Source organism: Danio rerio, chromosome 4 (assembly GCF_052040795.2).
Source record: "Danio rerio strain M-AB ecotype USA chromosome 4, GRCz13ab, whole genome shotgun sequence".
In the NCBI taxonomy this organism is placed as follows: domain Eukaryota; kingdom Metazoa; phylum Chordata; class Actinopteri; order Cypriniformes; family Danionidae; genus Danio; species Danio rerio.
Window position 1 is genome coordinate 51,351,000 of NC_141024.2, and position 27,885 is coordinate 51,378,884.

At 41.6% G+C, this 27,885-nt stretch overlaps 1 protein-coding gene, 11 non-coding genes and 3 pseudogenes across 12 annotated transcripts in view; 13 read left to right on the forward strand and 2 right to left on the reverse strand.

Moving 5' to 3' along the window:
* LOC141381695 (uncharacterized) overlaps window positions 1–27,885 on the forward strand; it is a 287,837-nt gene that overhangs the window by 70,639 nt on the left and 189,313 nt on the right. The gene's annotated exons all lie outside the window — the stretch shown is intronic.
* Window positions 896–968, forward strand: trnav-aac (transfer RNA valine (anticodon AAC)). Its single transcript has one exon. It is a non-coding gene; the product is annotated as a tRNA-Val (tRNA).
* On the reverse strand, window positions 2,221–2,303 carry trnal-cag (transfer RNA leucine (anticodon CAG)). The gene has a single exon. It is a non-coding gene; the product is annotated as a tRNA-Leu (tRNA).
* On the forward strand, window positions 3,635–3,707 carry trnav-aac (transfer RNA valine (anticodon AAC)). Its single transcript has one exon. It is a non-coding gene; the product is annotated as a tRNA-Val (tRNA).
* trnav-cac (transfer RNA valine (anticodon CAC)) lies at window positions 3,812–3,884 on the forward strand. The gene has a single exon. It is a non-coding gene; the product is annotated as a tRNA-Val (tRNA).
* trnav-aac (transfer RNA valine (anticodon AAC)) lies at window positions 6,376–6,448 on the forward strand. Its single transcript has one exon. It is a non-coding gene; the product is annotated as a tRNA-Val (tRNA).
* trnav-cac (transfer RNA valine (anticodon CAC)) lies at window positions 6,553–6,625 on the forward strand. The gene has a single exon. It is a non-coding gene; the product is annotated as a tRNA-Val (tRNA).
* On the reverse strand, window positions 9,639–9,802 carry LOC137494468 (U1 spliceosomal RNA). Its single transcript, XR_015486832.1, has one exon. It is a non-coding gene; the product is annotated as a U1 spliceosomal RNA (small nuclear RNA).
* Window positions 15,043–15,143, forward strand: LOC137495094 (U6 spliceosomal RNA; annotated as a pseudogene).
* Window positions 15,557–15,630, forward strand: LOC137495124 (U6 spliceosomal RNA; annotated as a pseudogene).
* Window positions 18,481–18,587, forward strand: LOC137494640 (U6 spliceosomal RNA). Its single transcript, XR_015488068.1, has one exon. It is a non-coding gene; the product is annotated as a U6 spliceosomal RNA (small nuclear RNA).
* Window positions 19,008–19,114, forward strand: LOC137494819 (U6 spliceosomal RNA). Its single transcript, XR_015484771.1, has one exon. It is a non-coding gene; the product is annotated as a U6 spliceosomal RNA (small nuclear RNA).
* LOC137494639 (U6 spliceosomal RNA) lies at window positions 19,538–19,644 on the forward strand. Its single transcript, XR_015484580.1, has one exon. It is a non-coding gene; the product is annotated as a U6 spliceosomal RNA (small nuclear RNA).
* On the forward strand, window positions 20,065–20,171 carry LOC137494818 (U6 spliceosomal RNA). Its single transcript, XR_015484772.1, has one exon. It is a non-coding gene; the product is annotated as a U6 spliceosomal RNA (small nuclear RNA).
* Window positions 20,595–20,668, forward strand: LOC137495103 (U6 spliceosomal RNA; annotated as a pseudogene).

The window sequence follows — 27,885 nt, forward strand, 5'->3', positions numbered from 1 at the left end:
ATCCATGTTTTACACAACAGATGCCCTTCCAGCTGCAATGCATCACTGGGAAACATCCAAACACACACACATATATATATTTGAGCCTACTCAATTTACCTGTACCAAATGTCTTTGGATTTGTGGAGGAAACCAGAGCACCCAGAGGACACCCACACAAACACAGGGAGAACATGCAAACTCCACACAGAAATGCCACCTGACCTAGCTGAGGCTCGAACCAACAAATTTCTTACTGTGAGGCGAACGTTCTACCCTCAGCGCCACCACATTGCCGGCAATTTAATTGTTATTCTAAAATTAGTTTTTTTTTTAGCCTACTGTTTGAAAGATAATGAAAAAATATTTGCCACAAAAATAGTTAAATTGCAGAGCTAAGACTTAAAATATATATACATTTTAGGAAAAAATTTGTATGGTGGCTGCATGGTGGTGCAGTGGGTAGCATGTTCGCCTTACAGCAAGAAGGTCACTAGTTCGAGCCTAAGCTGGGTCAGTTGGTTTTTCTGTGTGGAGTTTGCATGTTCTCCCCATGTTCGTGTGGGTTTCCTCTGGGTGCTCTGGTTTCCCTGACAAATCCAAAAACATGTGATCAAGACGGCAGAAGGGCCACAGCACTTTAGAGTCATGCACACCAATCAGGTAAAAACCTGTCGACTATGCATGAGCTCAGAAAATGTGATGAAGGAACGCCCAGAATTCAGGTGCTTCAAATGTGACGAAAGGGGACATTTCGCAAGGACCTGTACAGCTGTGTCGGGCCCGGATTGTAAATTGGCCCTAATACCTGCAGGGAGCTTGTGACGCCGAGTTGGCTTTGTCCGCTCGATTGACCAACGCGTACGCCTTGTTTTATCCTTGCAGGCCTAACTTCGCTGGTGAAAGCACTTGTGGGGTTTCTGTAGTGTAGTGGTCATCACGTTCGCCTAACACGCGAAAGGTCCTCGGTTCGAAACCGAGCAGAAACAGTGCTCTTCTTTTGGCGAGAAAATAATAGCATCCACTGCCGCACCAGCAGTGATCGTCGACAGGCACCCAATCAAAAAGGGTTATCAGCTCGATCTGCCTGAAGGTTTCCGTAGTGTAGTGGTTATCACGTTCGCCTCACACGCGAAAGGTCCCCAGTTCGAAACTGGGCGAAAACAACCTCTGGCTTTTATGACAATTGTCAAATCAGGCTTCTGTTGAGTACTGACGTTCACTGAAAACATTCTTTCTGCAGAGCGGTGTGAGGCTAGAAGTTTGAATTCAGCTCAGTGTTTACCGCCCCTCGCGGTGTCGCAAACTTGCGTAGAATCTGATTTCTTTTAGCTTTGTGTTGTGCATGAGCAGGTGGCCAGTGCGTTTGCTGGCCCTTCACGGTGCAGACCGTACAAGACAGCTCTATAAAAAAAGACTATAAATACTTGAAGCAGCACTGGCCTATTGGTTTCCGTAGTGTAGTGTTTATCATGTTTGCATTACACGCTAAAGGTCTCCTGTTCGAAACTGGGCGGAAGCATACAATTAGCGGACACTTTTGTCCAAAGCGACATACAATAGTGGAGGTATTCAACAAGACGAGGCAATGCATACGAAAAAGGGCTATTTATTCCAAGTAATTTGTTTGTGCTCAGAGAATTTAGTGCTGGAGTAGGAGTTTCGTTTTCTTTAGAGAGAGGGATATTCACCGGGGTTCGGGTGTACTCTGAAGAGATGGGTGTTAGCTGTCGTTTGAAGGACACCGGTGTATCCGTAATCCGAGTGGGAATGGGAAGGTGATTCCACCAGCGTAGAACATTGAATGAAAACATTGTGGAAAGTGACTTTCCGTCTCTCTGCGCTGGCACCACAAGACAGTGCTCTCACCCTAACCGGAGGCCCCTGTGGTTATCACGATGGCTTTACAAGCGGAGGGTCTCCTGTTAGCAACTGGGCGGAAACATTCAGATTTGCTTTTACGCACATTCTCAATTGGCTCTCTGCTCACTGGATGATCCACGATACAAGGGCATGGATCTGTCAAATGTCATGACTTGACGTTGTACGAGGATTTGACGAAAAAATGCCCTGCAAACCTTAAAAAGCAACACCATCCCAGGACAATTCTTTTGATCCCCTTTCAGTGCACTTGCATTAAAGCCCGCGTGATGCGGCACTTTGTCAGTGTTACTGTATCATTCGGACATGGGGGCAGAGAGTTAAAGAATTCAGCCTGAGCGCACTGCCGCAGGCTCGGTTTGTCAGAAGTGGGATTCGAACCCACGCCTCCAGGGGAGACTGCGACCTGAACGCAGCGCCTTAGACCGCTCGGCCATCCTGACATGCAAGCTTGGCAGGAGCTGTCTCCTGGGAGCCACACCGCAGTACCGTGACATGGAATCTGGTGCTTCACAGCTTGCCCAGCTCCGGCTGTCCAGCTCATTGGCGCTGCAGGCAGCTAATCTGTGCTCGCCTCCTGGGGCTGCGCCTAGTTTCAATAGCCAACACTTGACAGCTGTCATTGCTTACGGCCACACCACCCTGAGGGGGCTATAGAGCAAACAGGAAGTGAGTTGGCAGCAGTAAGGAGAGAAAGGCTCTCCCCATTTTGTTTGTCTACCTTTTTGTTTATTGACCTTGAGTGTTTTTGTTTGTTTGTTTTCTTTTTGTCTTTAAAAACCACCTAACAGCAGCATTTTGCTGACTGAAGGGTGGTTATGTAGTGTGTTTTATTTTTAATCATGGACAGATTCCCCGGCAACGACATGGAAATGGAGGGACTTGCAAGAAAGGATAAAGAAAATGGGCTGGATAATAGACGGAGAGGTAAAGAAAATGGACTTGACAACAGACAAAGAGATAAATAAAATGAAGAGCCCGGCCAACGAAGAGGTGAGAAAGGTAAGGATAGGCAAGAGGTACAAAGAAGAGTATGCACAAAGGAAGCAACAGTAACTGTAGAAGTAGAAAATGTAAAAGATGCAAGAAGATTTGATATAACCAAAGCAGTCACGGAGCTGATTGGAGAAGGAAGAATGCTGGCGGTGAGACCCAAACAAACAAAGGGAGTATGAAGTAACAATGGAGACTGAAGCTGACACCGAAATTTTAATAGACAATGGATTGACAATTAAAGGAGTGAAATCTGAAGTACGGAGGTTACAAAACAGAGACTATGTTGTTTCGTTCAAGCATCTGCCTGTTTACCTAGCAAATGAAGAAATGTTAAGCAAGCTAGAGAGATGGGGAGTTTTCCCCATATCTAAAATTAAAAGAAGATTGTATCCTGGCACAAACATAGAAGATGGAACAAGGTTTGTAAAAAACAGATTTCCGGAAGAGATGGTCTCCTTACCATACAGTACCAAAATCGAGACGGCGGAAGCGCCACAGCACTTTAGAGTCATGCACACCAATCAGGTAAAAACCTGTCGACTATGCATGAGCTCAGAAAATGTGATGAAGGAACGCCCAGAATTCAGGTGCTTCAAATGTGACGAAAGGGGACATTTCGCAAGGACCTGTACAGCTGTGTCGGGCCCGGATTGTAAATTGGCCGTAATACCTGCAGGGAGCTTGTGACGCCGAGTTGGCTTTGTCCGCTCGATTGACCAACGCGTACGCCTTGTTTTATCCTTGCAGGCCTAACTTCGCTGGTGAAAGCACTTGTGGGGTTTCTGTAGTGTAGTGGTCATCACGTTCGCCTAACACGCGAAAGGTCCTCGGTTCGAAACCGAGCAGAAACAGTGCTCTTCTTTTGGCGAGAAAATAATAGCATCCACTGCAGCACCAGCAGTGATCGTCGACAGGCACCCAATCAAAAAGGGTTATCAGCTCGATCTGCCTGAAGGTTTCCGTAGTGTAGTGGTTATCACGTTCGCCTCACACGCGAAAGGTCCCCAGTTCGAAACTGGGCGGAAACAACCTCTGGCTTTTATGACAATTGTCAAATCAGGCTTCTGTGGAGTACTGACGTTCACTGAAAACATTCTTTCTGCAGAGCGGTGTGAGGCTAGAAGTTTGAATTCAGCTCAGTGTTTACCGCCCCTCGCGGTGTCGCAAACTTGCGTAGAATCTGATTTCTTTTAGCTTTGTGTTGTGCATGAGCAGGTGGCCAGTGCGTTTGCTGGCCCTTCACGGTGCAGACCGTACAAGACAGCTCTATAAAAAAAGACTATAAATACTTGAAGCAGCACTGGCCTATTGGTTTCCGTAGTGTAGTGTTTATCATGTTTGCATTACACGCTAAAGGTCTCCTGTTCGAAACTGGGCGGAAGCATACAATTAGCGGACACTTTTGTCCAAAGCGACATACAATAGTGGAGGTATTCAACAAGACGAGGCAATGCATACGAAAAAGGGCTATTTATTCCAAGTAATTTGTTTGTGCTCAGAGAATTTAGTGCTGGAGTAGGAGTTTCGTTTTCTTTAGAGAGAGGGATATTCACCGGGGTTCGGGTGTACTCTGAAGAGATGGGTGTTAGCTGTCGTTTGAAGGACACCGGTGTATCCGTAATCCGAGTGGGAATGGGAAGGTGATTCCACCAGCGTAGAACATTGAATGAAAACATTGTGGAAAGTGACTTTCCGTCTCTCTGCGCTGGCACCACAAGACAGTGCTCTCACCCTAACCGGAGGCTCCTGTGGTTATCACGATGGCTTTACAAGCGGAGGGTCTCCTGTTAGCAACTGGGCGGAAACATTCAGATTTGCTTTTACGCACATTCTCAATTGGCTCTCTGCTCACTGGATGATCCACGATACAAGGGCATGGATCTGTCAAATGTCATGACTTGACGTTGTACGAGGATTTGACGAAAAAAAATGCCCTGCAAACCTTAAAAAGCAACACCATCCCAGGACAATTCTTTTGATCCCCTTTCAGTGCACTTGCATTAAAGCCCGCGTGATGCGGCACTTTGTCAGTGTTACTGTATCATACGGACATGGGGGCAGAGAGTTAAAGAATTCAGCCTGAGCGCACTGCCGCAGGCTCGGTTTGTCAGAAGTGGGATTCGAACCAACGCCTCCAGGGGAGACTGCGACCTGAACGCAGCGCCTTAGACCGCTCGGCCATCCTGACATGCAAGCTTGGCAGGAGCTGTCTCCTGGGAGCCACACCGCAGTACCGTGACATGGAATCTGGTGCTTCACAGCTTGCCCAGCTCCGGCTGTCCAGCTCATTGGCGCTGCAGGCAGCTAATCTGTGCTCGCCTCCTGGGGCTGCGCCTAGTTTCAATAGCCAACACTTGACAGCTGTCATTGCTTACGGCCACACCACCCTGAGGGGGCTATAGAGCAAACAGGAAGTGAGTTGGCAGCAGTAAGGAGAGAAAGGCTCTCCCCATTTTGTTTGTCTACCTTTTTGTTTATTGACCTTGAGTGTTTTTGTTTGTTTGTTTTCTTTTTGTCTTTAAAAACCACCTAACAGCAGCATTTTGCTGACTGAAGGGTGGTTATGTAGTGTGTTTTATTTTTAATCATGGACAGATTCCCCGGCAACGACATGGAAATGGAGGGACTTGCAAGAAAGGATAAAGAAAATGGGCTGGATAATAGACGGAGAGGGAAAGAAAATGGACTTGACAACAGACAAAGAGATAAATAAAATGAAGAGCCCGGCCAACGAAGAGGTGAGAAAGGTAAGGATAAGCAAGAGGTACAAAGAAGAGTATGCACAAAGGAAGCAACAGTAACTGTAGAAGTAGAAAATGTAAAAGATGCAAGAAGATTTGATATAACCAAAGCAGTCACGGAGCTGATTGGAGAAGGAAGAATGCTGGCGGTGAGACCCAAACAAACAAAGGGAGTATGAAGTAACAATGGAGACTGAAGCTGACACCGAAATTTTAATAGACAATGGATTGACAATTAAAGGAGTGAAATCTGAAGTACGGAGGTTACAAAACAGAGACTATGTTGTTTCGTTCAAGCATCTGCCTGTTTACCTAGCAAATGAAGAAATGTTAAGCAAGCTAGAGAGATGGGGAGTTTTCCCCATATCTAAAATTAAAAGAAGATTGTATCCTGGCACAAACATAGAAGATGGAACAAGGTTTGTAAAAAACAGATTTCCGGAAGAGATGGTCTCCTTACCATACAGTACCAAAATCGAGACGGCGGAAGCGCCACAGCACTTTAGAGTCATGCACACCAATCAGGTAAAAACCTGTCGACTATGCATGAGCTCAGAAAATGTGATGAAGGAACGCCCAGAATTCAGGTGCTTCAAATGTGACGAAAGGGGACATTTCGCAAGGACCTGTACAGCTGTGTCGGGCCCGGATTGTAAATTGGCCGTAATACCTGCAGGGAGCTTGTGACGCCGAGTTGGCTTTGTCCGCTCGATTGACCAACGCGTACGCCTTGTTTTATCCTTGCAGGCCTAACTTCGCTGGTGAAAGCACTTGTGGGGTTTCTGTAGTGTAGTGGTCATCACGTTCGCCTAACACGCGAAAGGTCCTCGGTTCGAAACCGAGCAGAAACAGTGCTCTTCTTTTGGCGAGAAAATAATAGCATCCACTGCAGCACCAGCAGTGATCGTCGACAGGCACCCAATCAAAAAGGGTTATCAGCTCGATCTGCCTGAAGGTTTCCGTAGTGTAGTGGTTATCACGTTCGCCTCACACGCGAAAGGTCCCCAGTTCGAAACTGGGCGGAAACAACCTCTGGCTTTTATGACAATTGTCAAATCAGGCTTCTGTGGAGTACTGACGTTCACTGAAAACATTCTTTCTGCAGAGCGGTGTGAGGCTAGAAGTTTGAATTCAGCTCAGTGTTTACCGCCCCTCGCGGTGTCGCAAACTTGCGTAGAATCTGATTTCTTTTAGCTTTGTGTTGTGCATGAGCAGGTGGCCAGTGCGTTTGCTGGCCCTTCACGGTGCAGACCGTACAAGACAGCTCTATAAAAAAAGACTATAAATACTTGAAGCAGCACTGGCCTATTGGTTTCCGTAGTGTAGTGTTTATCATGTTTGCATTACACGCTAAAGGTCTCCTGTTCGAAACTGGGCGGAAGCATACAATTAGCGGACACTTTTGTCCAAAGCGACATACAATAGTGGAGGTATTCAACAAGACGAGGCAATGCATACGAAAAAGGGCTATTTATTCCAAGTAATTTGTTTGTGCTCAGAGAATTTAGTGCTGGAGTAGGAGTTTCGTTTTCTTTAGAGAGAGGGATATTCACCGGGGTTCGGGTGTACTCTGAAGAGATGGGTGTTAGCTGTCGTTTGAAGGACACCGGTGTATCCGTAATCCGAGTGGGAATGGGAAGGTGATTCCACCAGCGTAGAACATTGAATGAACACATTGTGGAAAGTGACTTTCCGTCTCTCTGCGCTGGCACCACAAGACAGTGCTCTCACCCTAACCGGAGGCTCCTGTGGTTATCACGATGGCTTTACAAGCGGAGGGTCTCCTGTTAGCAACTGGGCGGAAACATTCAGATTTGCTTTTACGCACATTCTCAATTGGCTCTCTGCTCACTGGATGATCCACGATACAAGGGCATGGATCTGTCAAATGTCATGACTTGACGTTGTACGAGGATTTGACGAAAAAAAATGCCCTGCAAACCTTAAAAAGCAACACCATCCCAGGACAATTCTTTTGATCCCCTTTCAGTGCACTTGCATTAAAGCCCGCGTGATGCGGCACTTTGTCAGTGTTACTGTATCATACGGACATGGGGGCAGAGAGTTAAAGAATTCAGCCTGAGCGCACTGCCGCAGGCTCGGTTTGTCAGAAGTGGGATTCGAACCAACGCCTCCAGGGGAGACTGCGACCTGAACGCAGCGCCTTAGACCGCTCGGCCATCCTGACATGCAAGCTTGGCAGGAGCTGTCTCCTGGGAGCCACACCGCAGTACCGTGACATGGAATCTGGTGCTTCACAGCTTGCCCAGCTCCGGCTGTCCAGCTCATTGGCGCTGCAGGCAGCTAATCTGTGCTCGCCTCCTGGGGCTGCGCCTAGTTTCAATAGCCAACACTTGACAGCTGTCATTGCTTACGGCCACACCACCCTGAGGGGGCTATAGAGCAAACAGGAAGTGAGTTGGCAGCAGTAAGGAGAGAAAGGCTCTCCCCATTTTGTTTGTCTACCTTTTTGTTTATTGACCTTGAGTGTTTTTGTTTGTTTGTTTTCTTTTTGTCTTTAAAAACCACCTAACAGCAGCATTTTGCTGACTGAAGGGTGGTTATGTAGTGTGTTTTATTTTTAATCATGGACAGATTCCCCGGCAACGACATGGAAATGGAGGGACTTGCAAGAAAGGATAAAGAAAATGGGCTGGATAATAGACGGAGAGGGAAAGAAAATGGACTTGACAACAGACAAAGAGATAAATAAAATGAAGAGCCCGGCCAACGAAGAGGTGAGAAAGGTAAGGATAAGCAAGAGGTACAAAGAAGAGTATGCACAAAGGAAGCAACAGTAACTGTAGAAGTAGAAAATGTAAAAGATGCAAGAAGATTTGATATAACCAAAGCAGTCACGGAGCTGATTGGAGAAGGAAGAATGCTGGCGGTGAGACCCAAACAAACAAAGGGAGTATGAAGTAACAATGGAGACTGAAGCTGACACCGAAATTTTAATAGACAATGGATTGACAATTAAAGGAGTGAAATCTGAAGTACGGAGGTTACAAAACAGAGACTATGTTGTTTCGTTCAAGCATCTGCCTGTTTACCTAGCAAATGAAGAAATGTTAAGCAAGCTAGAGAGATGGGGAGTTTTCCCCATATCTAAAATTAAAAGAAGATTGTATCCTGGCACAAACATAGAAGATGGAACAAGGTTTGTAAAAAACAGATTTCCGGAAGAGATGGTCTCCTTACCATACAGTACCAAAATCGAGACGGCGGAAGCGCCACAGCACTTTAGAGTCATGCACACCAATCAGGTAAAAACCTGTCGACTATGCATGAGCTCAGAAAATGTGATGAAGGAACGCCCAGAATTCAGGTGCTTCAAATGTGACGAAAGGGGACATTTCGCAAGGACCTGTACAGCTGTGTCGGGCCCGGATTGTAAATTGGCCCTAATACCTGCAGGGAGCTTGTGACGCCGAGTTGGCTTTGTCCGCTCGATTGACCAACGCGTACGCCTTGTTTTATCCTTGTTTTATCCTTGTTTTATGGCTCTCTGCTCACTGGATGACCCATGATACTAGGGCGTGGATCTGTCAAATGTCATGACTTGACGTTGTACGAGGATTTGACGAAAAAATTCCCTGCAAACCTTAAACGACAGACGTATGCAAAAGATTGCAGTTCTTGAAACAAAGTTACCTCTGATCCGAGCAGAAGCGTTCGCTTACTCAATGGCAGAAAAAATGATGACCTTTCACACGGTCTAAATTCGTTCTGTCAGTAACAGCGGCCGGCCGGCAAATAAAATTCTGACATTCCACAGGGCACACTCGCTTGGCGGACAAAAGCCACCGGGGGCTCTCTTTGCGTGTTCCTTCACCTGGTCAAACCGCTTTGAGGGGGGACCTTTCGAGTAGTTTTCGGCGTCAGAACAGACTCTTCTAGCGACGGGTGGGCAGGCCTTCCACAGGCGCGCGCGGCTCTACTGAAGCAAAAGAGGCTTGGCAAAGGACGAGGAAGAGAGGGAAGCGCCGCTCCAGCCGGGTCTGACGCTACTGCCTGAACTCTGTCTTGAACCACTGTACTCAGGGGAGAGCGCGAACGCAGTCCCCCACTACCAGAAATTATGACGTCAAGATTCCAACATTTGGGGAATTCGCAGGGGTCAGCGTGGCCGGAGTGCAATGGCCAAGCCTCGCCCTGGGTGAACCACCTTCTTGATCATGGTATCTCCCCTGCCAGGTAGGTATGAGTTGCCGGGTGGCGCAAATGGCAGCCGCCGTTTTCTATCGGCCGTACTCCAGGGCGGTGATGCCCAGCAACCGAGCATGGGGAATGGGCCAGCAACCCCTGTCCCCTGACGGCGCTGTACTTGCAGCAGACGTGCCTGTGCCTGCAAACCACTCGCTAGTAACTGTGGCAACGCATGAAGAGTTTGAGCTTCCTCCAGATGCTTGCTTTGTGTTTTGTCATCAGTTGGGGCTGCCAACACATGGATTCCACTGGACGCACTCGATCTGGTGATAACAGACCCTCTATGGGGGGAGGGGAGGGGATCCTCTTGTTCTTTCTTTTCTTCCATCTGTTTTCTTTCTCTACAGATGTCGTTTTTCTCTGCTTAGTTTCTGATTTGGTCTATTTGGACATGTCGACCTCCTGCTTTGCTGCGGTTCGGACCGCCTTTGCCTAGAGCTCCGTGCTTTGCACTCTTGCCTTGTATATTTTGTGTCCTGTTTTCTTACGTCAGCCTATCAGCACAGTGCTCAAACGACATAGCTTGAAGAACACGACGGGATCTACAAACGTTCCGCAAAAGAACTTCACTGACGAAAGCGGAAGCGCTAACGAAACAACCTCTCGCTGCAAGCACCTTACATTCCTGGGACGGGAAACCACCGACGGCTGGCTGCGAAATTGCCTCTGGTTCAGATTGGTTTAGAACCGTCCCTCTGCCTAAAACGCCACAGACGTCTGCAAAAGATTGCAGTTCTTGAAACAAAGTTACCTCTGATCCGAGCAGAAGCGTTCGCTTACTTAATGGCAGATAAAATGATGACCTTTCACACGGTCTGCATTCGTTCCATCAGTAACAGCGGCAGGCCGGCAAATAAAATCCTGACATTCCACAGGGCACACTCGTTTGGCGGACAAAAGCCACCGGGGGCTCTCTTTGCGTGTTCCTTCACCTGGTCAAACCGCTTTGAGGGGGGACCTTTCGAGTAGTTTTCGGCGTCAGAACAGACTCTTCCAGCGACGGGTGGGCAGGCCATCCACAGGCGCGCGCAGCTCTACTGGAGCAAAAGAGGCTTGGCAAAGGACGAGGAAGAGAGGGAAGCGCCGCTCCAGCCGGGCCCGACGCTACCGCCTGAACTCTGTCTTGAACCACTGTGCTCAGGGGAGAGCGCGAACGCAGTCCCCCACTACTAGAAATTATGCAGTCGAGATTCCCACATTTGGGGAGTTCGCAGACATCTGCCCAGGGAACGTGCAATGGTAACTGTAGACTGTAGACTCTCGTCCAACGAGAAGCCGCGATTGTCTACAGTTTGCTTAGACCCTGGGCTAATCGGAGGGATGCATTGTCTAAAGTTTAAAATCAGGGCCAATCAGCGCTGAGGATTTTCCAAAGTTTCTCTTGCTCTGAATGCTCAATTTATCGGGTCAGAAAGTTAATCTGCTGTCGAGATTAATTCGTATGTTAAAGTGATTTTGTGTGGAAAGTTATTTTTATACTGTTATATTGATGCACAGTATGTTTTGTTCACGACATGTTTGAAATATCTCACTTTTTGAGCAGTATTCGTGAGGCTGCGCCTTCAGAAAGTACACCTGTTGTTGAGATTTCGTGTGGTAAGTTATTTTTATACTGTTATATTGATGCACAATATGTTCTGGTTACATCACATTCGAAGTTTTTCACTCTTTGTGCAGCATTTTGTCTTTGTTCGTGAGGCTGCGCTGTCAGCAAGTACACCTGTCATAGTGATTTAGAGTGGTAGGTTATTTTTATCCTGTTCTGATAAACAGTATGTTTTGCTCACATCACATTTAAAATATTTCACTGTGTGTGCAGTATTTTGTCTGTGTGCCTGACGCTGCGCTGTCAGACGTTCATCCATTACAGAGATTTTGTGCAGTAAGTTATTTTTATTGTTACATTAATGCTAAGGTCACATCATGTTTGAAATATCTCATTCTTTGTGCAGTGTTTGGTCTGTGCTGGTGACGCTGTGTCGTCAGAAAGTTCACCTGTCCTAGAGATTTCGTGTTGTAGATTATTTTTATACTGTGATATTACTTATATGTATATATGGCTGCACAAAACCTGAAAAAGTTTAGCTTATGTATTATTTTCAACGCTCGTGTCGGTTTGATAGCTCCATTCACATAGTAAACAGTTGTTTCATTAAAATATAGCAACCATCATGCTAATAAATAAATATCCCTTCATATACAGCAATATATGTGACCATGACAATTATTATCATTAGTTGTTACTATGAGAAGTAAAGAACATTTTAAGATCTTAGCTGGGACAAAACATATGATCCATACCTGTACACAGTAAAATCATCAGAGTAAAATTTACTCAGTTCAGAGAACATTTGGTCCCTCTCTAAATTGAGCAAAATTTACTCAGCAGCAGAGTAAAGTTAATGAGCCGATGATGAGTTTAATTAAGTGATGATTGAGGACTGATGATGAACACCTGCTGTTAATATGCAGAAACAGAAGAGAAGCAGCAGCAGCTACGCTCATTGCTTACCTGATTGACTTTATTTCTGTCAGATGTTCAAAAAATCCATATGAGACTGTGGCGAGGGGGCGTGGCCGAGAGCCGTGGGAACGGAGTAAGGCCACCGCGTAAGTGGATACACCTGCGGTGCGCACCTGCCTCGGATCCCACGGAAGGAGCTCTGGACCATAAAAGGAGGAACTATGGCAGAGGAAGCCGAGAGAGGACCGGGCCCGGACATATTTTACTTTTGCTTTCAGTTTGACGGCAGTCTTCGTGAGGAGCTGCCGTCCGTCCGTTTTGGTTTAGACACGGAGACTGCCGTCCCTGTTATTAATAAATATTTTAAAACTGCGTTGGTTCTCCGCCTCCTTCTTTCTGGCGGCCAAAGGGCCATGAACTTTATTACAGTGGTGCCGAAGCCCGGGAGAAGGAGGGACGCGTTGTCCAGATGCCCTTGCCGCTGAGAGAGGGGCGAGTGTTTGGGAGTTAACCCGAGTGGGGGAGAAACCTGTTCGTCTGCCCAGAGTGCCGGGGCGGCCTGAGGCTGGCGAGGAAAGGATCTGCCTGCTGCCGTCTCCCAGCATGGGGAGGAGCAGGAGACGCAGGGCTCACCACCGAAGGGGAAAGTGCTGAAGGGAGCCATCCCACAGAACCCGGGGGAGTTGCCGCGATCCACCATGATGCCAGAGCCTGCATCCATCCACGGAAGCGGAGCAGGAGACCAGAGATGCCGCCAGCCAGCCAGGAGAACCGCCGCCGGACGCCAGAAGACAGACGGGTGGATAGATTCCTCCACAGGGCTCCCAGCACGTCATCGCATCTCTCAGCTGGTGGAGGATCGAGTGGCAGCGTGTCTGGAGAACCGAACCCCAATTTTTTTTTTCATTTTCCTCTCTCCCCTTTCCTGGTCTACTCTGTCTTTCCTTTTTTTTCATCTCCTGTTCTCTCGGCCCATCTCATATAGGTCTCGCAGGGGCTGTGGCGCCAACCCCCCCATTGTCTCCGTGAGGAGCTGCCGTCCCTGTTATTAATAAATATTTTTAAACTACGTCGGTTCTCCGCCTCCTTCTTCCAGGCGGCCAAAGGGCCGTGAACTTTATTACAGAGACTTATAGTGAAGTCCAGTGTTGTAATGAGAAACTAAATCATTTGGTGATGAAAGGTTAGTAATTTCAGGAAGAGAGTTAATACTAGCAAAAAAAGGATTTTAAATTAATATGTTTTATGTTACGGAAGGAAATAGTACGGAGAGATTTGGTGGAAGAAAGAGAGAGTGCAAAATTAAATCAGAGGAGAAAATTATCCGTTATAGGGAGTTCCTCAGCAGAGAGGTCAATGGGTGAAACACCAGAGCAGCAGATGAGGTTGAGGGTGTGTCCTTTAGAGTGTGTGGGAACATTGACATGCTGTTGAAGTCCAAAGCTCTCAAAACAGGATATAAAATCTCTTGTAAGGGAGTTATTAAAATTATCCACATGAATATTAAAATCTCCTAAAACCATAATATTAGGTGAGAGGGTGGTAATATGTGTTAAAAAGCAGCAAAGTCATTTAGAAATTCATTATTTGGTTTGGGTGGACGATAAATTATGGAAACATTTGTAGGTGTGGATCCAGAAAGTTTTGAAATCATAGATTCGAATGAAGGAATAATGTGAAAATGTTTTTAAAGGAAAATGATAAAGATTTTCAAGAATGTGTTCTCAAAAATTTCTATATTTGTTTCAGAAACAAAGTGCATAAAAGACCAGTTTCAGAACAATTTTGGAAAAAAATATTTGTGGAAATAGACGAAGAGGGAATCTGGAAGAATTTAAAATGGAAATATTTAGACGCAAAAATTGAAACGTTGGATTATTTCATCAGACATAATGTTATTTTCACTGAAACAAAACTGGCACAAATTGGAAGCAGTGAGAATGCATTATGCAAAATATGTGGACTGGAAAATGAAGGTATTATGCATTTGTTTTTAAAATGTGTTGAATTTAATACATTTATGGCAAAGTTAAAAGAAAGTATTAAACAAATGATGAAAAGTAAAACTGATTGAGGAGGAGACAGAATGGTATAAAATATTTTTATTTGGTTTTAATTAGGGATGCACCGATATGGATTTTTTGGCCGATACCGATAACCGATAATTCTTCAGACTTGGAGGCCGATAGCCGATATGTATAGGCCGATAATAATAAATATTTTAAATTGTTATATTTTTATACAGCAAACTTCATAAAAGATTGAACTGCTCTTATGAACTGAATAGTCTATACTTGAAGTAAAAAAGATATGATTTCGAAATTGCAAGGTGTCAACATCGGATCGATAACGATAATCTTAAAAATAGCATTTATCGGACAATAACGACATGGGCGCCGATATATCGTGCATCCCTAGTTTTAATGGAAGTAAAACAAGAATTGCCAATTTGTTTCTATCAGTTGCAAGAACTGTAATTTGAGAAAGGAGAAACATTGTTAAAAATAAACATGCTAAAATGGAGTTATGGACAATGTGTAAAAGAAACTGGAAAACTATATTAAAACTGTGGAACAATATTTTAGAATGGAAGAAAAAGAGACTGAATTTTACAAAACGTTTATGTTGAATACTCCTTATATTACGTACTCACTAGATGGTTTGAAAATAGATTTGCCAGAATGATTATGCTTGTTGTTTTCCTGTTTTGAAACCAACATAATGTCATAAGGAATGTTTGTAAATGATATTTTTATATGCTTCTGAACTGATGTTTTGAAAAAAAAAAACATATACTTGGATCGATACAGAGAATATTAGCATGGCCCCTGCGAAAGGATGACACGCAAATCCGTGAAGCGCTCCATATTGCTGTTTTAGTGCGTGGGTAAAAGTACAGAAATGAAAAAAGACAAAAGGCTTTTCACGATTCCAAATGGTGCATGAGGATGGGTTTAGCAAATAGTGGGAGGTGCTACTGGGTCAACTGGAAAGTCTACATGCATGGTGAAAACGAATGTGGGATGCTTTGATCGTTTGTTTTGTTGTGCAACCAATGCACTTCCAAAGCCCTTGCTTTAGTGGGACTTTGCCATAGGCTATCCTGACACTCTAATTTCCCCCTGTCCATAAACTTGGTGACCTACTGCATCAATCAGTGTGCCTAGCACTGACAGGGCCAAAGCTCTGTAGTGCACGGCATACAAGTGGGAACATGGCTCTCTAGGTCCCACCACCTTGGAGGAACATTGCTGGGACTCGAGGCGTACATATGCCCTGAGCCTGAGTGCTTGCTATAGTGGCACATATACTAAAATTGGGTCGATACAGAGAAGATTAGCATGGCCCCTGTGAAAAGGAACCTGATGGATCTTCTCTGTCCCCACCCTGTGGCCCCCAGCAGTCCTCTCGACGTCACATGGCCTTAGACTGCAAGGTAGTGACCCCTGAACCCCATTGGTGTCACCTGTGGCTTTGAAGGGTGCTCATGCTTGTTGAAATTAAACAAATTACCCAATATGGTAAAAAATCAAAGGCGGGAACTGGCATAATTAGCCATGTCCTTTCTGGGGTATGACAGGTGCATATTAATTAGCCATGTGCTGTAGACTGCTCTCATTGTATATCATTTATTACATAATTTGAAAAAGAAAATCCATTTTAAATGAATTGAGTAACATATAATAATAAGTATTATAATTGTATGTTTATTTGCAACATAACTAAATATAGCTTTTTTGAATTGCATGTCAGTTAGATAAAATGTTTTTATAATCAGGACTTATATTTGACACCTTTTAAGAAATAAAATATTTGAATAGTTCAATAATAAACATACTGAAATATTGACTTTTAAATGTTTTAGAATTTTGTCAATTATATTGACCGTAATGTTCAGGTAACTTATTTATTAATATTAAATAACACATAATAAAATATTTAAACAACTGATTAAACTAAATATAGTACCTAAAAATATTAGGTTGTAGGATATAAGAAATATTATATTAAAATACTTTCAAATTTAAATTTCAGGCATTGATATTTAAATAGGTTTGTCAATTTTTTAAAGTTTAATAAATTATTTAAAAATTCAATTAAATATATTTTTAAATATTTCATTTACATCAATGTTTACAGTTATATTTACATATACACATTATATTTAGGTGTTACTGCATTTAAATTGAACATTTACTCGAGTTTAATTTACAATATAATTTTATACCATTTTTATTTTAACTGTTAGCTAAACTAGAGTTTATAACTTGTTTATGAATAATATACAGAACCCTAATATTACCATCCTTTAAATTACACAATGATAACATTAAAGCAACCACATGAATATGTACGCAGTGTACTTTTGGAAGTTTTATTTTATCTTTCAACTCTTGTTTGCAATAAATGAATAGAAAAAAATTATGTAAAGTGTAATATAAATATTGTGTAAAGTTATTCGAGTCACAACAGATAACCCACTCTTGGGACACTGTAGCTACTGAACAAATATCTTTTTAAAAAAAAAGCTGAAATGTACACAGAGATTAGAAATAAAATGTTTATTTACACAAAATATATAACCATTTATACTTTTAACATATTAGGGCAGTACAATATAGCGTAAAATGAGTTTATTATCACGACAGTTTATGCAATATTTAAAAAAAAAATCACAAACGTATGATAAATTATTATTTTATAAACTACCTTCCCAGTAGTTGGTCGGCTATTTGCTAGAGCAGCTCAAAGCTTAACCCAGAGCTGTAAATAAACACTAATAGCAGAAGTTAACAAGAAAAAAGAAAATGACAACAGCCAATCAGAGTCAGAATATCTTGCCTATTTGTTTTAAAGACTAAATGTTTGCACCTTTACAGTGTTTTTAGACTTAGACTTAATTTTTAGAATTAGTTATTTGCATCTGAACAATATCTTTTAACTGTTTAATATTATTAAGTAAATGATTTAATAACACAGATAAAAAATGCATTTTTGTAGGGAAATGTTATCGTAGAAATAATAGCATTTTCTATGCTATCATAAATGTTATTTTAGAAATAATAGCAGTTTCTATGCTATCATAAATGTTATTTTAGAAATAATAGCATTTTCTATGCTATCATAAAGCCCTACAACTTGTACATGTATATTTCTATTTGTTTTATACAAAATAAACATTTATCTTGCTTAGTTGTTTTAAAGACTAAATGTTTGCACCTTGACAGTGTTATTAGACTTATAATTTTTAGAATTAGAGTTAATTGCATCTGAACAATATCTTAACCACTTAATATTATTAAGTAAATGATTTAATAACACAGAAAAAAAATGCATTTTTCTAGGGAAATGTTATTTTAGAAATAATCGCGTTTTTCTATGCTATCATAAAGCCCTAAAACATATACATGTATATATCTATTTTTTTGTCAAACAAAATAAACCATTACAACAAAGCTTGTCGTCTTTATAGTCTGTTTTGTCTCCTTTTTTAACTTCCTCTTTCCACTGCACCGCTTTATAAATCGCGCTTCCTGGAGGTCCCGCCCAGCGGCCAATCGGAGCGCACGTTCAGTGGAACTTTCTCAAAGAGCCAACGGCACGCTACATGACATGACCAAATTCGGAAGCACGCTTTGTGGAACTTTGCGTCGACCAATCCCGAGCCAGACGTCGGGCCAATCAGGAAGAAGGGAAAGTGGAACTGTGGAACGGGAAGGGAACCGAAGATTCTCCCGCAAGAGGCGAAAGGATGACACGCAAATCTGTGAAGCGCTCCATATTGCTGTTTTAGTGCGTGGGTAAAAGTACAGAAATGAAAAAAGACAAAAGGCTTTTCACGATTCCAAATGGTGCATGAGGATGGGTTTAGCAAATCGTGGGAGGTGCTGCTGGGTCAACTGGAAAGTCTACATGCATGGTGAAAACGAATGTGGGATGCTTTGATCATTTGTTTTGTTGTGCAACCAATGCACTTCCAAAGCCCTTGCTTTACTGGGACTTTGCCATAGGCTATCCTGACACTCTAATTTCCCCCTTTCCATAAACTTGGTGACCTACTGCATCAATCAGTGTGCCTAGCACTGACAGGGCCAAAGCTCTGTAGTGCACGGCATACAAGTGGGAACATGGCTCTCCAGGTCCCACCACCTTGGAGGAACATTGCTGGGACTCGAGGCGTACATATGCCCTGAGCCTGATTGCTGATCTGTGCTCGCTACGGTGGCACATATACTAAAATTGGATCGATACAGAGAAGATTAGCATGGCCCCTGCGAAAGGATGACACGCAAATCCGTGAAGCGCTCCATATTGCTGTTTTAGTGCGTGGGTAAAAGTACAGAAATGAAAAAAGACAAAAGGCTTTTCACGATTCCAAATGGTGCATGAGGATGGGTTTAGCAAATCGTGGGAGGTGCTGCTGGGTCAACTGGAAAGTCTACATGCATGGTGAAAACGAATGTGGGATGCTTTGATCGTTTGTTTTGTTGTGATAATGCACTTCCAAAGCCCTTGCTTTAGTGGGACTTTGCCATAGGCTATCCTGACACTCTAATTTCCCCCTGTCCATAAACTTGGTGACCTACTGCATCAATCAGTGTGCCTAGCACTGACAGGGCCAAAGCTCTGTAGTGCACGGCATACAAGTGGGAACATGGCTCTTCGGGTCCCACCACCTTGAAGGAACATTGCTGGGACTCGAGGCGTACATATGCCCTGAGCCTGACCGCTGGTCTGTGCTTGCTACGGTGGCACATATACTAAAATTGGATCGATACAGAGAAGATTAGCATGGCCCCTGCGAAAGGATGACACGCAAATCCGTGAAGCGCTCCATATTGCTGTTTTAGTGCGTGGGTAAAAGTACAGAAATGAAAAAAGACAAAAGGCTTTTCACGATTCCAAATGGTGCATGAGGATGGGTTTAGCAAATCGTGGGAGGTGCTGCTGGGTCAACTGGAAAGTCTACATGCATGGTGAAAACGAATGTGGGATGCTTTGATCGTTTGCTTTGTTGTGCAACCAATGCACTTCCAAAGCCCTTGCTTTACTGGGACTTTGCCATAGGCTATCCTGACACTCTAATTTCCCCCTGTCCATAAACTTGGTGACCTACTGCATCAATCAGTGTGCCTAGCACTGACAGGGCCAAAGCTCTGTAGTGCACGGCATACAAGTGGGAACATGGCTCTCCAGGTCCCACCACCTTGGAGGAACATTGCTGGGACTCGAGGCGTACATATGCCCTGAGCCTGTCCACTCGTCCGTGCTCGCTACGGTGGCACATATACTAAAATTGGATCGATACAGAGAAGATTAGCATGGCCCCTGCGAAAGGATGACACGCAAATCCGTGAAGCGCTCCATATTGCTGTTTTAGTGCGTGGGTAAAAGTACAGAAATGCAAAAAGACAAAAGGCTTTTCACGATTCCAAATGGTGCATGAGGATGGGTTTAGCAAATCGTGGGAGGTGCTGCTGGGTCAACTGGAAAGTCTACATGCATGGTGAAAACGAATGTGGGATGCTTTGATCGTTTGTTTTGTTGTGATAATGCACTTCCAAAGCCCTTGCTTTAGTGGGACTTTGCCATAGGCTATCCTGACACTCTAATTTCCCCCTGTCCATAAACTTGGTGACCTACTGCATCAATCAGTGTGCCTAGCACTGACAGGGCCAAAGCTCTGTAGTGCACGGCATACAAGTGGGAACATGGCTCTTCGGGTCCCACCACCTTGAAGGAACATTGCTGGGACTCGAGGCGTACATATGCCCTGAGCCTGACTGCTGGTCTGTGCTTGCTACGGTGGCACATATACTAAAATTGGATCGATACAGAGAAGATTAGCATGGCCCCTGCGAAAGGATGACACGCAAATCCGTGAAGCGCTCCATATTGCTGTTTTAGTGCGTGGGTAAAAGTACAGAAATGAAAAAGGACAAAAGGCTTTTCACGATTCCAAATGGTGCATGAGGATGGGTTTAGCAAATCGTGGGAGGTGCTGCTGGGTCAACTGGAAAGTCTACATGCATGGTGAAAACGAATGTGGGATGCTTTGATCGTTTGCTTTGTTGTGCAACCAATGCACTTCCAAAGCCCTTGCTTTACTGGGACTTTGCCATAGGCTATCCTGACACTCTAATTTCCCCCTGTCCATAAACTTGGTGACCTACTGCATCAATCAGTGTGCCTAGCACTGACAGGGCCAAAGCTCTGTAGTGCACGGCATACAAGTGGGAACATGGCTCTCCAGGTCCCACCACCTTGGAGGAACATTGCTGGGACTCGAGGCGTACATATGCCCTGAGCCTGTCCACTCGTCCGTGCTCGCTACGGTGGCACATATACTAAAATTGGATCGATACAGAGAAGATTAGCATGGCCCCTGCGCAAAGGAACCTGATGGATCTTCTCTGTCCCCACCCTGTGGCCCCCAGCAGTCCTCTCGACGTCACATGGCCTTAGACTGCAAGGTAGTGACCCCTGAACCCCACTGGGGTCACCTGAGACCTCGACAGGTGCTCATGCTTGCTGAAATTAATGAAATTACCCAATATGGTAAAAAAATCAAAGGCGGGAACTGGCATAATTAGCCATGTGCTTTCTGGGGTATGACAGGTGCATATTAATTAGCCATGTGCTGTAGACTGCTCTCATTGTATATCATATATTACATAATTTGAAAAAGAAAATCCATTTTAAATGAATTGAGTAACATAATAAGTATTATTTTTAATAAATGTATTACATTATATTCAAATATAATTGTATGTTTATTTGCAACATAACTAAATATAGCTTTATTTGAATTGCATGTGAGTTAGATAAAATGTTTTTATAATTAGGACTTATATTTCACACCTTTTAAGAAATATAATATTTTTTAATAGTTCAATAATAAACATACTGAAATATTGACTTTTAAATGTTTTAGAATTTTGTCAATTATATTGACCGTAATGTTCAGGTAACTTATTTATTAATATTAAATAACACATAATAAAATATTTAAACAACTGATTAAACTATATATAGTACCTAAAATATTAGGTTGTAGGATATAAGAAATATTATATTAAAATACTTTCAAATTTAAATTTCAGGCATTGATATTTAAATAGGTTTTTCATTTTTTTAAAGTTTAATAAATTATTTAAAAATTCAATTAAATATATTTTAAAATATTTCATTTACATCAATGTTTTCAGTTATATTTACATATACACATATTATTTTTTACTGCATTTACATTGAACATTTACTTAAATTTAATTTACAATATAATTTTATACCATTTTTATTTTAACGGTTAGCTAAACTAGAGTTTATAACTTGTTTATGAATAATAAACAGAACCCTAATATTACCATCCTTTAAATTACACAATGATAACATTAAAGCAACCACATGAATATGTACGCAGTGTATTTGTGCAAGTTTTATTTTATCCTTTAACACTTGTTTGCAATAAATGAATAGAAAAAATGATGAATGTAAAGTGTAATATAAATATTGTGTAAAGTTATTCGAGTCAAAACAGATAACCCACTCTTGGGACACTGTAGCTACTGAACAAATCTTTAAAAAAAAAGCTGAAATGTACACAGAGATTAGAAATAAAATAGAAAAATGTTTATTTACACAAAATATATAACCATTTATACTTTTAACATATTAGGGCAGTACAATATAGCGTAAAATTATTTTATTATCACAACAGTTTATGCAATATTTAAAAAAAAAAAAAAATCACAAACATATGATAAATTATTATTTTATAAACTACCTTCCCAGTAGTTGCTGCTCGGCTATTTGCTAGAGCAGCTCAAAGCATAACCCAGAGCTGTAAATAAACACTAATAGCAGAAGTTAAGAAGAAAAAAGAAAATGACAACAGCCAATCAGAGTCTGAATATCTTGCTTATTTGTTTTAAAGACTAAATGTTTGCACCTTTACAGTGTTTTTAGACTTAGACTTAATTTTTAGAATTAGTTATTTGCATCTGAACAATATCTTTTAACTATTTAATATTATTAAGTAAATGATTTAATAACACAGATAAAATAATGCATTTTTGAATGGAATTGTTATTTTAGAAATAATAGCAATTTCTATGCTGTCATAAATGTTATTTTAGAAATAATAGCAGTTTCTATGCTATCATAAAGCCCTACAACTTGTACATGTATATTTATATTTGTTTTATACAAAACAAACATTTATCTTGCTTAGTTGTTTTAAAGACTAAATGTTTGCACCTTGACAGTGTTATTAGACTTATAATTTTTAGAATTAGAGCTAATTGCATCTGAACAATATCTTTTAACCATTTAATATTATTAAGTAAATGATTTAATAACACAGAAAAAATGCATTTTTCTAGGGAAATGTTATTTTAGAAATAATCGCGTTTTTCTATGCTATCATAAAGCCCTAAAACATATACATCTATATATCTATTTTTTTGTCAAACAAAATAAACATTTACAACAAAGCTTGTCGTCTTTATAGTCTGTTTTGTCTCCTTTTTTAACTTCCTCTTTCCACTGCACCGCTTTATAAATCGCGCTTCCTGGAGGTCCCGCCCAGCGGCCAATCGGAGCGCACGTTCAGTGGAACTTTCTCAAAAGAGCCAACGGCACGCTACATGACATGACCAAATTCGGAAGCACGCTTTGTGGAACTTTGCGTCGACCAATCCCGAGCCAGACGTCGGGCCAATCAGGAAGAAGGGAAAGTGGAACTGTGGAACGGGAAGGGAACCGAAGATTCTCCCGCAAGAGGCGCAAGGATGACACGCAAAAGAATGTTTACTCAATTTAAACATACATTAAACATAACATTAACTTCAATAACATAATTTTATTGTAATCTTTTACTCAAGCCCGTCCTAAAACATAAAACAGAGTTGACATGCTTTTTCAAAGTAATGCTGTTACAGTCAACAACAGTTTTAGATCTTTCAGGGGTTAACTGCATCCATCAAAGTATTATTTCAACCCCCATTTATGTTACTTATATATTACTAAAAATATTTAAATCCAATCATAAAGCTGCTTGTTTGCACAGACTTACATGGCACATTTTTTATACAGACATGTCTCTGTTACTTTTACAGCCAAAAGTCAAAAGTCATGGTGAGGGCTAAACCAAGATAACAGTGCAGTCACACAGAATCTCATCTCCTACGACAAAACATAAGCTATTCTTTATTCCCATAATGTTACTGTCAGTTTCTGTGCTTGTGCTTTTTGCTACTAGACACTCAATATTTAGATTTTAGCTTTTCATTGACAATTAATTGCCAAAGGCATTTTTTTTCTAAAATCGGTTCTAAAATCATTTTAAACCTGAGAGCTTAGCTGAGCCATTTACTGCATTCTGCTCTCATCTGTTTCTTTTTATATCAGAGTTTAAGAGTTTCCAAGATGTGGATACTGTCCAGATCGGTCCAATCCAGTTAGGGTCATATTTTTTTCGGGATTGCTCCTGGTGCATCATTGATCAATCAACCTCGCCCTAATATTTTTAGGTTTCTTGTCTGACTTTTGTGGCCACTACTATCTAATGGATACAGATTAAGATGTTATTTAAGAATTTATTTATTTATTTAACTATTTCTTTACCTAATAATCTGACCTACTCTATTCTTAGGATTCGGGCCCTTTTGTCTGTGAAACAGCAAGATAGCAGTGGTGGAACTAATTACAATCTCGGGTTAATTTAGTCCACTACTAAATAAAAACCAGTCCAAGTTTTATCCCCGAGAATGTCCTAAAAGCCTCTTACACACCCGTCACTGAGTACTTAACTCTGGGTGGAGGAGGTACACCCCTCAACTACTGTTATACTTATTACTATCGTTATAGGTGTACCGCAAAATGCACCAGCTCACAAGGGGATTCCACACAAATCTACCACAAAATTTTGCCTTTCATTCACGTCTGAATGAGAACCCAACAGCGTTCCGTTACTACCCACTACTCCACAGACCATCCCTAGTTTATAATATTTTAAATCTTTCTACATTTCTTTTTGTTGATTGATCAATGGTGTCACCAGTAAACAAGTGCCACGCGTCCTCCACCAAAACTGTAGGGATAGTATACAGTTTAACCCAAAGAATGACTAGTCAGGTATAAAAAAAAGAGCCAGAGTCAGAGATTTAAATAAATAAATCAAGTTTACAGAAGATAGTTTGCAGTTTCATCAGCTGAAACCAGCTTCAACTCTCGCAATGAGTTCCTAGGCCGCTCTGCTTACAATCACCAATCAATAACAATTATACTCTCACATAACGTCATTAACTGCGTCATACATATAGGTGTTCTAGCCTGATTGGTTAAAACACAGATAGACTAGGAGAATTTCCACGTGGGGTTTGTGCGTATATTCTGAACAATATCTTAAAGGTGCAGTAGGTGATCTGTCAAAATGCTAACCGCTTAGCATATTATCTTTGGACGGCGGCGAGGGACTGTGATTTAAAGCTACACCCCCTGAAATCGCGAACGCGCGCACCGCGTCACAACAGCAGACAGACAACCCCACTAGTTCATGTCATTTGCCAGTTAGTTAGTGCCAGCGCCATGCAGGAATTACATTTATTACTTAACCACACTTACATGCTATTTCAGAGTGAATATTCAGAGTAGCGATAAACAGTATAGGAAGGCTGTCATTGTTCAAAAATGACCAAACGTAAATATAAAAGCAACTTCAGCTCAATAAAGCAGGTTAGGCTGAAAAGCGCTATTTGCTGATGTTTTGTTGTTGAACTAAATATAAATATTTCTATAAATCATTATCAATGCTGTAAAATGACCTTATGAAACTGAAAATAATCACATCAATATTTCACCGCGAGATTTCAGTGGCTGAACAACACGTCTGTGCATATAAGTCATTCATAACACAACACAATCTAACATCAGCTTAGCCTGACTAAAATAGTTTTAAAACAGAACATTACCTCTCTAATAGTAATACTTCCGCCATGGTGTTGTCCTTCCTTCAGCGTGCTAAAGTAACACCAATATTGATTCAAGTTTTTAAAAGTTTTAATTCAGCATTTGATTTCTCCCGGTCCGTCTCGGGACCGCGCGTGGTCGCTTATACAGACGGGCACACGCTAATGGCGGATATGCGTGAACAGATGCACAGAAGTCCGAATCTACATTTGCTGACAGACAGCCTGACCTGCTTATCGGAATTATGGGAGATGACAGTCCGACTCTATTTAATTGGATGAACATTTTTTAGTTTTATGCTTTACCCAGAATATAAAAATACATATAAACACATTTAGATCATTTACTGTAATCATTACTATTGGACAGTGAAGAGACTTTTAACCAGAACAAAAATTAGTGATTGTCTTCAGAAATTCAGTTTCTGAAGATAATCACCTACTGCACGTTTAAGCATAAACGTCAGACATCCCTTAGACTGATTAAAGCTGACTCCAGACCTGTGAAATGGATCAACAATCAAATAGAACACACACTCTTAAGGTATAATCTGTTACTTATTCAAGGCTGAGTGTACTCTCAGCCATCTTTATGAAAACTGGTTAAAAATTGGTATAGTCTACATTCAGGCAGTTTTATTCTTATCATAGTCATAGTCTATCTTGAATAAAAAGTAGAATCACTTTAAAAGAATTAACCGTAAAAACAGCAAAATAACTTTAGACATTTTAGATTAGTATTAACTCATAGAAAATACAATAGAAACAGTTGATTCAAGTCCTCAGCCCTCAGTTCCACTTAAGATCTCTGTGACCTCTGACCTACTTTGGTGGCTTCTGATAATAGTTATAAAGAGACAGGCAAATGCACTGAACATTCTTATATTAAGCAATGTGTTAACTTATTCATTAATTAAAATAATTTCACAGTTAAATACTCATTCAAATGATGAAATAATTATATTTAATAAAAAAAATCATGAGAAACGAGATGATGAGAAAAGGATAAACGTTGGTCCATGATAAGACGGATTGGAAAGCAGAAATCCGAATCCTTCACAGGGCTCGAAATTAACTTTTTTACTTGGTAGCACCGGTGCTCCCAACTTCAAATATTTAGGAGCACCAAAAAATTTTTTAGGAGCACCAGAAAAAATTTAGGAGCACCCACCAAAAATGAATGAGCACAGCTGCAAATTGTTTTTTAAGGGATTTATTGTATTTTAAAATAACATTAATAGGACTGACAAAAACTAGAAACAACTATCTAACTAATGCTGTGAAGACATTGATATTTGTGTGCAATAATTCCAAAATGAATGTCTAATAATTAGGCCATAGAATATTAATGATGATAAAAAATGACAATAATAGTAACAATGAATTCCATTTCTCATTATGATACTGCCTTGAATGTGCATGAATGTATGTTATCTGCTATAAAATGTCTGTTACTTTATGAAAAATAATTGTATAGTTTGCATCAAACAAAAATGAAGCATTGCAGTAAGAAATATTTATTTTGTACTGCTGTTTTTATATGCATGTCAATTTAATAAATAATATTTCTGCTACAAAACAAACAAAAGATTATAATAAATCATTCAATTCAATGATGAAAGCTGCAAAGCAATCATCAGTAAATAAATAAAAAAATAATATACACCTCAAAAAAAGAATAGACAAAATAAATTAAGTAAAGTCTCACTTCTATCACTCTTTAAAAGTTTTGGTTTCAGTTTGTGTCAATTTAAAGGTATCAGTCTGAGATGATCTTCATTTTTCTGTGTTAGTGGAAAAGCTGGCGAGTCAGCCGACCCAATTTATGAGCAGGCAGAGCAGGATTCTTGCGCTAACCAGGGGCGCAATACCGGTCTTTGTTATGAGCCGCAGTTTCAGTGTAAACTTAGTAAAGGCGAGCTTCTTTGGCGATGATATGTACAGTATTAGATTTGACTATTAGCGGACATTTGCGTTGAACACGCAGTAATTGCAACGCATGGAGATTCGGGCACCTTCTCCAAGAAGCGCGTACTCGATTGATCTCAGCTGGCGGATCATTATTCACTACGTGACATGTCATGATCGCTTTCATCTGTGCCTCAACTTTAGGTGGGGTTTGCAAACCTGTGTGCTTTAAGTTTTTACTCTTCAGCCGTTTGCATTTCCCGTGGTCATAAAAGCTCCTTCCCTGTCATCTGACAGCGGAATTCCGTGAGTGATTGACAGCTAATATGAACCAATATAGCGGCAAGGAAGAGCGATTCAGCACGTTTTTACAAAAAATCAAAACAGGTCGCACTACAACCATTATCTGCAGTCGCACTAATGCTCCCAGATATATTATGAGGTCGCATTGATAAATTTTTTGGGCGCATATGCGACCAAAATGGTCGCAATTTCGAGCCCTGCTTCAGCAGGAGAACATGTGTTTCAGGATTGGAGGTTCAGTGGTAGAATTCTCCCCTGCCAGGCGGGAAACCCAGGTCCGATTCCCGGCCAATGCAGTTGCTCGTTTGTGTTGCTACTCTTTCAGCTGCAAGTAACAGCCTTGTGGCAGCCACACAACACAAAGGCAAGAAACATCATTGGTCAGTATTGGTGGTTCAGTGGTAGCATTCTCGCCTGCCATGCAGGAGACCCG